At 41.9% G+C, this 12,957-nt stretch overlaps 1 long non-coding RNA gene across 1 annotated transcript; it reads right to left on the reverse strand.

The window, feature by feature from the left end:
- LOC106603312 (uncharacterized) lies at window positions 1–859 on the reverse strand. Its single transcript, XR_001328398.3, has 2 exons — window positions 721–859; window positions 1–360 (listed from the first exon to the last, which is right to left on the reverse strand). It is a non-coding gene; the product is annotated as an uncharacterized LOC106603312 (long non-coding RNA).
- Between the last annotated feature and the right edge of the window lie 12,098 nt (window positions 860–12,957).

Here is a 12,957-nt window from a genome sequence, read left to right on the forward strand (position 1 = left end):
TTTACCCAGTTCTTATGCAGTATTTAATACAGGGACACACACATTTGTTACACAGTGTACCAAGTGTCATCATACAAACTCACACGAATACATGAGACATTAGTGACCGTGCAGGATCATGTACACTATCACACAATCAAATGTTTTGCCTGAGAAAGTCTAACGGGGTAACAGTGAAAGTCACTTGAAAGTTTATGAAGTGATCTTCTTTGAAGTCAGTCTGGTGGGAGATGCTCAGCAGACAAGTGACCCCTCACTTGGGGTATTTGACAAACTGACACCCTGTCATACTGAGTGTCCAACTCAGCTTGTCAAATACACTAAGTGGGGGGCCTTCTCTCACAGTTGCAGATGATGAGCCTGTAGTAAGGAAATAATGGACATTTGTGTAATGTTTAAACATTAAAATATTCCCTGACCAAACATTTACCAACAGGCTCCTGGTGATGTTTTGTCCTGATTACCTTTTTTGTTTTGGTGTACTTTACTGTAACCAGTGGAGTATCCAGGACCTCCACTATCAAATGTTTGTTTAGGGTAGATAACAGTTCCATTGATATTTTTGGTGAAACCACAAATCCAATAGAAACAATAACCAAGACTCATTACGTTTGGAAATATCAATACATTATACTATACGATGTATTCCAAAGTTGTACAGATTTGTTATGTCAATTGAATGAATTATCAATAAAACCATGAAACAATATCATGTCATACCTTTGTGATCGGACCTCTAGTTGAAAAGGTGGATGTATAGTGCATGCCCCAATGATTCCTTCGTCGAGTTCTCTCCTTTGACCAAACAGGGACAGAGACGCTGATGATACTGTGCATCTGACAAAACATCTGATCGTTAATAACTAAGCCTTGACACAAAGAGGAAGCTAAAATGAGGAAGATAGCGGCAAGGCTAGCTAGCAGGAAATATCTGAAACCAAAGTGACAACATGTCATGGTTGTGAAACGCTTCAGTTGGCAGTTTGAAATTTAGTTAAGGCCAATTGCATAGTTTGACAAAGTATTCCATTATTTCAGTCACTTTGTCAATTCAGTTTCAGAGATCCATGCATATAGCGTGGAAAGTGAATTATCTCTTGATGAAAGTAAAAGAACACTGTTTATGATTTTCATTCTCCTGTGTTCACTGTTCAGACCACAGATATTGTGACAAACAATAGATTGCTTATTCGTTTGCAGTCATTGAAGTACTATTTGTCAATGCAATGCAATAACATTACAGGGACTCAATACCCTGGTGATAGAGTGTGGGTCGTGTTTGTGTCAACATGTCAGCCATATCAGATTCAACACAACACAAGTAATTTTCTTGGTACTTAATTATACTAAACACAAATATGAACACAACATGTAAAGTGTTGGTCCCATGTTTCATGAGCTGAAATAAAAGATCCCAGAAATGCTCCATACGTTCAAGAAACTTATTTCTCTTAAATTGTGGTCACAAATTTGTTTACAGCCCCGTTAGTGAGCATTTCTCCTTTGCCAAGATAACCCCTCCACCTGACAGGTGTGGCATATCAAGAAGTTGATTGAACAGTGTGATCATTACACAGGTGCACCTTGTGCTGGGGACAATAAAAGGCCACTCTAAAATGTGGATTTTTGCCACACAACACAATGCCACATATGTCTCAAGTTTTGAGGGAGCGTGCAATTGGCATACTAACTGCAGGAATGTTAATTTCTCTACCATAAGCTGCCTCCAACGTGTTTTTAGAGAATTTGGCAGTACGTCCAATCGGCCTCACATCCGTAGACCACATGTAACCACGGCAGCCCAGGACCTCCACATCCAGCATCTCCACCTGTGGGATCATCTGAGACAAGCCACCCAGACAGCTGATGAAACTGAGTATTTCTCTGTAATAAAGGCCTTTTGCACGGAAAAACAGATTCTGATCGGTTGGGCCTGGCTCCCAAGTGGGTGAGCCTGCCCTCCAAAGCTCACCCATGGCTGTGCCCCTGCCCAGTCATGGGAAAAAGTTGTCGCAATTGTTGCTTGTTGCGTTTTATATTAATTGTGTTCAGTATACCGTATAGCAAGCCACGGCCACGTAACTCGCTGTCTGTAGGGTGGTGTACATAATAAACTGGCCGTACCATGACATTCATGCAAGTAATATAATATACACTGAACAAAAATATAAGCACAACATGCAACATTTTTAAAGATTTTATTGAGTTACAGTTTGTAAAAGCCAGTCAATTGAAATACAATCAATAGGCCCTAATCTATGGATTTCACATGACTGGGAATACAGATATGCATCTGTTGGTCACAGATACCTTTAGAGGCGTGGTTCAGAAAACCAGTCAGTAACTGGTGTGACCACCATTGACTAAAGGGTATGAATTTTATATTTAACCTTTATTTAACTAGGCAAGTCAGTTAAGAACAAATTCTTATTTACAATGATGGCCTACACCAGCCAAATCCGGACGATGCTGGGCCAATTGTGCGCCGCCCTATGGGACTCCCAATCACAGCCGGTTGTGATACAGCCTGGATTCAAACCAGGGTGTCTGCAGTGGCACCTCTAGCACTGTGATGCAGTGCCTTAGACCGCTGCGCCACTCAGGAGCCCCCTGAATACTTATGTAAATGTAATACTTCAGATTTTATTTTTAATACATTTGCAAAACAGTCTAAAAACCTGTTTTTGCTTTGTAATTATGGGGTATTGTGTGTATTTTCTATATCCATTTTAGAATAAAGCTGTAACGTAACAAAATGTGAAAATTACTTTTCGATTGCACTGCATATTGAACCATAGAAGGCCACAATAGCTACAGAATTACCCTGCTTATTATCCTGGTGATTTTTTAAATCAATGGTACCGCAATCATATAACTGTCAAAATGAATGTGTAGTCAGGCACAGCTTAGCAGCTTCTACTGTAGTATCTTTCAGTTGCCTGCTTTTTAACTTATAACATTTGTAGGTTTTAATGTGTCAGAGATACATAAATAAATTCACAGCTACATTTCACAGGGTGTGTGAGTGCGAACAGTCAGTTAACATCTAAAAGAAAAAACACTTCCTCAGAACATTCACTTCCCTCTCTTAAAACACTGTTTGGTTGAAGTAAATACTTAAAGGACAACGCCTACACTTTTAACATTTGGGTTGTTATAAAGTATTTAGTGATGTCCTACACCATTTTAGTGTAATTTTAGGATTTCATTTCTATTGACTGCTTAGTGATGAGCAAAACCAGAAATTGCTTCTCTGTGACATTTTCAAGTAGGATCCCTGAGATGACTAACAAGAAATTTGGACAGTCATTTACAGCTAACTATATAACCCGTCTGTAGTTTTCTGATCAACTCCCTGCTATATGTTTCTCTGGTTGTCTTTGTCTAATAACATCTGTAAATATTTTTAAACCTATGATATTTATAGTCAGCTTGCTCCAATATTTTTCTGTTGTTCAAGGCTCAAACTACCATGATTCCATTCGGCAAAACCACTCCCACCGAAGTTGCAGCTCCGGCAGCAATTGTGTCCTTTCCCAAATAGCCTATATTTTCATATTGAAATACTTGTAAATGTCATGCTTTTTATTAGTTCCAATAGGCCTTCAATGTTGTTGGATGGTTGCTTGGACAGTCGCTGTGGTTGTATTTGTCTGGTATCATTGAAAACACTTTATTTCAGATGCAGCCAGTTTAGCTACTTAGCTAGCTAGCAATGCTAACGTGAGCACCAAAGGCAATTAAACAGGCTGAGAGACTAGAATTCCGACTCGCATGTACATTTCATAATAAATGTTGTGTTCTTCTAACAGACCTAGACGTTGTTTGAGTCTCTAAGATGAAACTTGGCTGTTATTAGTGCAAGCACTATTGTTTTGAATGTTGCAGTCGGACTAGCTAGCATGATAACTAGAATGGAGAGGCTTCATGGACACGCCTGGTGGCAAAAATGTGTATTTTGTATGTCGTGCAGTGAGTTGAGTTAAGACGAACGGATTCAGTTCAGTCAGTCGTTCTCATGAGCCCTCCCCATGTAGTTTGATTATGCTTGTAGCTAGAAACTAAAGCGACACTTTTCAGAATCATTCAGTAATGGTTAGTATTTTCTTTTATATAAAACTGGTAGACGTTAATGTCGTAGTTGTACATTTTTTGTGAAAATCACTACAATAACCCACTAGAGTCGATTGACGCACCAGTCAGTTTAAACTAGAGATCTTTTTCACGTTGGATGCGTCTCAATCCACCGCATCAGCCTATGTCGCACTTCCGAAAATGAACTTATTTTCTTTGCATTATTCGAGGTCTGACAACACCGCTCTTTTTTGTTATTTTGACCAGTTGTGATTTTCTGCAAAGAAATGCTCTAAATGACAATATTTTTATTGGGAATTTGGGAGAAATGTCAGTAGTTTATAGAATAAAACCAACATTTTCATTTTACCCAGCATACCTATAAATAGTAAAACCAGAGAAACTGATAACTTTGCAGTGGTCTCTTAATTTTTTTCCAGAGCTGTATATATTTCCTTTCTTATATCTCCTAAATATAGGACAGACACTTTAAAACTGTGTTTCTTATCATTTAACTGTCTGTTTTGCCATTTATGAATGTGATACTCAAATACTCAGTGGCGCAGAGGTCTAAGGCACTGCATCTCAGTGCTTGAGGTGTCACTACAGACAACGTGGTTCATTTCCAGGCTGTATCATTACCGGCCGTGATTGGGAGTCCCATAGGGCGGCGCACAATTGGCCCAGCGTCGTCTGGGTTTGGCCGGTGTAGGTCGTCATTGTAAATAGAATTTGTTCTTAACTGACTTAACCAGTTAAATAAAAGGTAAAAAATAAAATAACAAATCTGGGCTATAGAAGTAAAGGCCAAATTTTATTCCCCCAAAAATTATACCAAAGGGGCCCTAAAATTCAAAATCAAACAGATAAATGATCCATGGTATGACCATCTTAAAACAATTCCATATGTCAGCAAACTCTCCCCGTTGAGCAGTAGACTATCACAGGGACATCCAGATGTTTATTTACTACCAATATTACAAGTTATTTCTTGTGTAGGCTTTTATTCTACTCAAAATATAATCAAGTGGGATGGAACAAATTGGCCACGTTAGCTACTGTCAACGACGTGATACATCTGCCCGGTGAAGCAACTGCTGCCCAGTGGAAAGCACCAGGGGAAGCACCTCCATACAACACCGTTGCACACTGGTCATTCACACCAGCACCAACATTAGCTAATTCATATGTCCAGGTGAAATCCAGATGTTATCCATGTTCAAGTTATGCCCATTGAAATAAACATAACTTTCTTTTACAAGTTGTAACTAGCGCATTGCCTGCTGTTGTTGCCCGCAAGCCAGCATAAACTAGGCTTATCAGGATGACTGACGGAAGAACTGACTGAACCAAATCCATTCATCTCCACTCGACTCTCAACTGCCTGACATATGTTTATCAATTTGGGCAGCGGACGTGTCCATATAGCCTCTCCCTAAGTAGATACAGTAACTCTGTTATGGTTATCTTAGCTAGTTAGCGTCTAAATTCGAATTATGTTTGAGTGTATTGCAATTACTTGGTGACAATTACATGAACATAACTTATTATATGTTGCTTGGACTGTGGTTCAAGACAGTCGCGAAGATGAAACTCGACTGTTATTGTTGCAAACACTTTACTTTGGATGTATTGTTCGCAGTCGGGCTATCTAGCATGCTAACTAGATACTGTAACTCTATATTATGGTTAGCATAGCTAGTTAGCATCTGAATTGAATTGATTGCCGTTGATTGAATTGATTGCAGGTGATTGGTGACAATGACATGAACATACACTCAATGTATTAGGTACACCCATCTAGTACCGGTCAGACCCCCCTTTGCCTCCAGAACAGCCTGAATTCTTCAGGCCATGGAAACGTTGCTCAATTGGTATCAAGGGACCTAACGTGTGCCAGGAAAACATTCCACACACCATTACACCTCCACCAGGCAGGATTGGGCCATGGACTCATGCTACTGTACGCCAAATCCTGATTCAGCATCAGCAAGGATTTGTCAGACCAGGCAATGTTTTTCCACTCCTCAATTGTCTAGTGTTGGTGATCAGATGCCCACTAGAGCTGCTTCTTCTTGGTTTGAGCTGATAGGAGTGGAACCCAACGTAGTCGTCTGCTGCAATAGCCCATCTGTGACAAGGACTGATGAGTTGTGTATTCCAAGATGCCGTTCTACACACCACTGTAGTACTGCACCCCGATTTGCCTGTTGTGGCCCGCCAGTTAGCTTGCACGATTCTTGCCATTCTCCTTCGGCCTCTTATCAACGAGCTGTTTACGCACACAGGACTGCTGCTGCCTATATGTTTTTAGTTTGTAACACCAGTCTTGGTAAACCCTAGACCAGGGGTCTCCAACCTTTTCTAGCATGAGAGCTGCTTTTAAAAAAAAAAATACATGTCATGAGCTACAATTTATTTCCCAGCTTTCAAATAGGCACATTGTTATTTTCTCCTCTCCCCTGCAACTCTTCCCCTGGTCCTTAGTGTAGCCTACAAGAGAAAGTAGTGCACTGTTTTCTGTCAATATACTTAGTTAAATAATGGTTAATAAACAACTCTTACCAAATAGCTTTCTCAGTTTTCTTTTTTCTGGTTTTAGATTTTGTTCTTCACTCTCAAAATTACAATTGTTCATAGAGAAACAACCAAATTGAATGTTCTGAGTCCATGTCAAATCTTAAATCACATCAGAAGAACATTCTTTTTTGGTCTGGAAGAAAAACAAATGTAGATTTTTTTTAGGGCAATTTCCTTTATTTGTGTATCTGGCCCTTTAATTGTGCATCTAGACCAGGCCTGGGCAATTTTCCATGGAAGGCGTCAATAGAACGTATTTTTGCCATTGCGGGCCAGAATCAAATTACAGGGTTATACATAATGAGTATGACTGTGTTGACAGATACAGTTGAAGTCGGAAGTTTACATACACCTTAGCCAAATACATTTAAACTCAGACGGTTTTGGAGCAGTGGCTTCTTCCTTGCTGAGAGGCCTTTCAGGTTATGTCGATATAGGACTTGTTTTACTGTGGATATAGATACTTTTGTACCTGTTTCCTCCAGCATCTTCACAAGGTCCTTTGCTGTTGTTCTGGGATTGATTTGCACTTTTCGCACCAAAGTACGTTCATCTCTAGGAGACAGAACGCGTCTCCTTCCTAAGTGGTATGACGGCTGCATGGTCCCATGGTGTTTATACTTGCGTACAATTGTTTGTACAGATGAACGTGGTACCTTCAAGTGTTTGCAAATTGCTCCCAAAGATGAACCAGATATGTGGAGGTCTACAATTCTTTTTCTGAAATCTTGGTTGATTTATTTTTATTTTCTCATGATGTCAAGCAAAGAGGCACTGAGTTTGAAGGTAGGCCTAGAAATACATCCACAGGTACACCTCCAATTGACTCAAATTATGTAAATTAGCCTATCAGAAGCTTCTAAAGCCATGACATAATTTTCTGGAATATTCCAAGCTGTTTAAAGGCACAGTCAATTTAGTGTATGTAAACTTCTGACCCACTGGAATTGTGATACAGTGAATTATAAGTGAAATAATCTGTCTGTAAACAATTGTTGGAAAAATGACATGTCATGCACAAAATAGATATCCTAACCAACTTGCCAAAACTATAGTTTGTTAACAAGAAATTTGTGGAGTGGTTGAAAAACGAGTTTTAATGACTCCAACCCAAGTGTATGTAAACTTCCGACTTCAACTGTGTCTACTGTAAATCACGTCCAGATTTGCTACTTATTTTACTTTTTTAACATGCACAGAAATAAACCACATCAACGTTCTCCTTTTGGTAGGTATTTTCATTATTAAACATGCAATGAACTACACAGAGGGAAAAGTACACTGTGCATTCAGCACCACGGACAGAACTCTTGTTAGCGGGTATGTACAAAAACACAAGAAAGAGAGAGAGCTCGACATTACATTTAAACTATTCAATCAGTGTGAGGAGTGAAGTCTCTGATGGGCATTGACTAGAGCAGTGAAGTCAGGTATAGTTTCTGATGTCACTATTCGCAGGATTGCTGAGAGGTGAGAGTCAGTAAGAGATGATCTGTGCCTTGACTTGTTATATTTCATCACTGAACATGTCTGTTCACCACACTATCTACCTAGAGAGTTTTCATCTGTATTTTTCGTAGCTGTCTACATACCACCACAGACCGATGCTGGCACTAAAACCGCACTCAATGAGCTGTATACCGCCATAAGCAAACAGGAAAACGCTCATCCAGAGGCGGCGCTCCTAGTGGCCGGAGACTTTAATGCAGGGAAACTTAAATCTGTTTTACCTCATTTCTACCAGCATGTTCAATGTGCAACCAGAGGGAAAACAATTCTAGACCACCTTTACTCCATACGCAAAGACACATATAAAGCTCTCCCTCGCTCTCCATTTGGAAAATCTGACCATAATTCTATCCTGACTCGCTCTATAAAAAAGTGGTCAGATGAAGCAGATGCTAAACTACAGGACTGTTTTGCTAGCACAGACTGGAATATCTTCCGGGATTCTTCCGATGGCATTTTCGGAGTACATCACATCAGTCACTGACTTAATCAATAAGTGCATCGAGGACATCGTCCCCACTGTGACTGTACGTATATACCCCAACCAGAAGCCATAGATTACAGGCAACATTAGTATTGAGCTAAAGGGTAGAGCTACCGCTTTCAAGGAGCGGGACTCTAACCAGGAAGCTTATAAGAAATCCTGCTATGCCCTTTGACGAACCATCAAACAATACAGGAGTAAGATCGAATCGTACTACACTGGCTCCGACGCTCGTCGGATGTGGCAGGGCTTGCAAACTATTGTAGACTACAAAGGGAAGCACAGCCGAGAGCTGCCCAGTGACAAGAGCCTACAAGACGAGCTAAATGACTTCTATGCTCACTTCAAGGCAAATAACACTGAAACAAGAATGAGAGCATCAGCTGTTCTGGACGACTGTGTGATCACGCTCTCTGCAGCCGATGTGAGTAAGACCTTTAAACAGGTCAACAGTCACAAGGCCGCTGGGCCAGATGGATTACCAGGACGTGTTCTCCGAGCATGCGCTGACCAACTGGCAAGTATCTTCACTAACATTTTCAACCTCTCCCTGTCTGAGTCCAATATTTCAAGCAGACTAGCATAGTGTTTCAAGCAGACCACCATAGTCCCTGTGCCCAAGAACACTAAGGTAACCTTCCTAAATGACTACCGACCCGTAGCACTCACATCTGTAGCCATGAAATGCTTTGAAAAGTGGGTCATGGCTCACATCAACACCATTATTCCAGAAACCCTAGACCCACTCCAATTTCTCTCACTGTTGGATACCGCACAAACAGATCCATAGATGATGAAATCTCTATTGCACGCCACACTGCCCTTTCACAGATCTGCATGACCCTCTTCATTGACTGCACTGAAGTAAGCTCCTCTGTAATTTCAACGTCTGGGGTTATGCCTCGTAAGAATATCAACAACTGCGCCTTGTCACGTGCATCACTGCTCTCATCCAGGGCCAAGGAGAAATAGGTGAAATCCTTTACCTTGTCTTTCAGCTGTTGTTCCATATTCCCTGCGATGTCCTCAACATGCCGTGTCACTGTTCGTCTTGACATGGAAACATTTTCAAACAGCTCTTTCTTGTCAGGGCAAATTATTGGTGCAGAGTCAGCGAATGGCTTGCTATGTTTATCAATTTTGTGGGACAGTACATAGCCAGCTCTCGCAATTCCGTCATTTGCTGAATGCAGTTTTGTGAAAAGTCCTTGCTGCTCTTGCAGCTGAGAAAGCAACTCTTTCAATACACTTGCCTTCTGCTTAGAAGACATATTCCTATATTTCTCTACATGCTGTCTGGAAGTGTCGGGACAAGTTGTAGTCTTTCAAGACAGTGATGCTCTCTTTGCACACTAAGCACACAGCTTTCACTGATACCTCAAAGAAATATTTCGATGTCCACTCTTGCTGGAACACCCTACATTCATCGTCTACTTTCCTTTTCTTTGAAATCTTTGAAAAACACATTTTTGCGCAGTTTCTTGCTAGCTACTATTTGTAACTGTGACGTGTGTCAGCTTGTCAGTCACTGTCTGTCCTCGTGCAGTTGTTATTTATACATGCCTTCAAAATAAATCTCTCACAAGCACTAGCGGTTCTGGGGGGGGGGGGGCAGGGGGGGCCAGTGCCCCTGTGACAACAATTTTGACCCCCTTGTGGGCCCCCTAAATGTGGAGTATGAAATCATCTTTACATCACTCTTTTTTTTTACATCCGTTATTAGACAGAAAATGCAAATAAATTGTTGAATGATTATGAACATGGTCTTTTGCCTGCTAATGCCTGCAATGCAGTGAAGAAAACGATATGACAACAATAACGTCTAATGTAACTGGCCCCTCTAACAGTACAACTGGCCCCAGCTTGGCCCCCCCAGTTGAAATGGTCTAGAACCGCCACTGCCCACAAGCGGTGGGAGTTAAATCATTACACAAAGGCGAGTATTCATTTGGCTTTAATTTGAATAACATACGTTTATCAAAACGTTACTATCGGAAATTCTTTATGTGATCTGAGCATGATTCTGTGGGCCGTATTGGATCAGATTGGATTTCACTGCTATGCGGATGACACACAGCTGTACATTTCAATGAAACATGGTGAAGCCCCAAAATTGCCCTCGCTAGAAGCCTGTCTCAGACATAAGGAAGTGGATGGCTGCAAACTTTCTACTCTTAAACTCGGACAAAACAGAGATGCTTGTTTTAGGTCCCAAGAAACAAAGAGATCTTCTGTTGAATCTGACAATTAATCTGGATGGTTGTACAGTCGTCTCAAATAAAACTGTGAAGGACCTCGGCGTTACTCTGGATCCTGATCTCTCTTTTGAAGAACATATCAAGACTGTTTCAAGGACAGCTTTTTTCCATCTACGTAACATTGCAAAAATCAGAAACTTTCTGTCCAAAAATGACGCAGAAAAATTAATCCATGCCTTTGTAACTTCTAGGTTAGACTACTGCAATGCTCTACTTTCCGGCTACCCGGATAAAGCACTAAATAAACTTCAGTTAGTGCTAAATACGGCTGCTAGAATCCTGACTAGTACCAAAAAATGTGATCATATTACTCCAGTGTTAGCCTCCCTACACTGGCTTCCTGTTAAGGCAAGGGCTGATTTCAAGGTTTTACTGCTAACCTACAAAGCATTACATGGGCTTGCTCCTACCTATCTTTCTGATTTGGTCCTGCCGTACATACCTACACGTACGCTACGGTCACAAGACGCGGGCCTCCTAATTGTTCCTAGAATTTCTAAGCAAACAGCTGGAGGCAGGGCTTTCTCCTATAGAGCTCCATTTTTATGGAATAGTCTGCCTACCCATGTGAGAGACGCAGACTCAGTCTCAACCTTTGTCTTTACTGAAGACATATCTCTTCAGTAGGTCCTATGATTAAGTGTAGTCTGGCCCAGGGGTGTGAAGGTGAACGGAAAGGCTGGAGCAACGAACCGCCCTTGCTGTCTCTGCCTGGCCAGTTTCCCCTCTTTCCACTGGGATTCTCTGCCTCTACCCCTGTTACGGGGGCTGAGTCACTGGCTTACTGGTGTTCTTCCATGCCGTCCCTGGGAGGGGTGCGTCACTTGAGTGGGTTGAGTCACTGACGTGGTCTTCCTGTCTGTGTTGGTGCCCCCCCTTGGGCTGTGCCGTGGCGGAGATCTTTGTGGGCTATACTCGGCCTTGTCCCGGGATGGTATGTTGGTGGTTGGAGATATCCCTCCAGTGGTGTGGAGGCTGTGCTTTGGTAAAGTGGGTGGGGTTATATCCTACCTGTTTGGCCCTGTCCGGGGGTTTCATCGGATGGGGCCACAGTGTCTCCTGACCCCTCCTGTCTCAGCCTCCAGTATTTATGCTGCAGTAGTTTGTGTCGGGGGGCTAGGGTCAGTCTGTCACATCTGGAGTATTTCTCTTGTCTTTTCCGGTGTCCTGTGTGAATTTAAATATGCTCTCTCTAATTCTCTCTTTCTCTTACTTTCTTTCTTTCTCTCCCACGGAGGACCTGAGCCCTAGGACCATGCCTCAGGACTACCTGGCTTGATGACTCCTTGCTGTCCCCAGTTCACCTGGCCGTGCTGCTGCTCCAGTTCCAACTGTTCTGCCTGCAGCTATGGAACCCTGACCTGTTCACCGGACGTGCTACCTGTCCCAGACCTGTTGTCCCAGACCTGCTGGAACCCTGACCTATTCACCGGACGTGCTACCTGTCCCAGACCTGCTGTTTTCAACTCTCTAGAGACAGCAGGAGCGGTAGAGATACTCTCAAAGATCGGCTATGAAAAAGCCAACTGACACTTACTCTTGTGTTGCTGACTTGTTGCACCCTCGACAACTACTATGATTATTATTATTTGACAATGCTGGTCATTTATGAACATTTGAACATCTAGGCCATGTGCTGTTATAATCTCCACCCGGCACAGCCAGAAGAGGACTGGCCACCCCTCATAGCCTGGTTCCTCTCTAGGTTTCTTCCTAGGTTTTGGCCTTTCTAAGGAGTTTTTCCTAGCCACCGTGCTTCTACACCTGCATTGCTTGCTGTTTGGGGTTTTAGGCTGGGTTTCTGTACAGCACTTTGAGATATCAGCTGATGTAAGAAGGGCTATATAAATAAATTTGATTTGATTTGATCAGGTTGTGGGCCACATACAGCCCCATGACCGGCCTTTGCCCAGGTCTGATCTAGACAGTCTAGCGATGGTTCTGTATTATTGCTGCTCCTTTCATAGCAAAGTTTGCAAATAATAGGTGCAAATTATATACTTACTCTGACAGGTAAGCCTACTTTGCAGTTAACATTTAATTGAGAATGTT

This window comes from Salmo salar, chromosome 04 (genome assembly GCF_965601325.2).
Source record: "Salmo salar chromosome 04, fSalSal1, whole genome shotgun sequence".
NCBI lineage: Eukaryota > Metazoa > Chordata > Actinopteri > Salmoniformes > Salmonidae > Salmo > Salmo salar.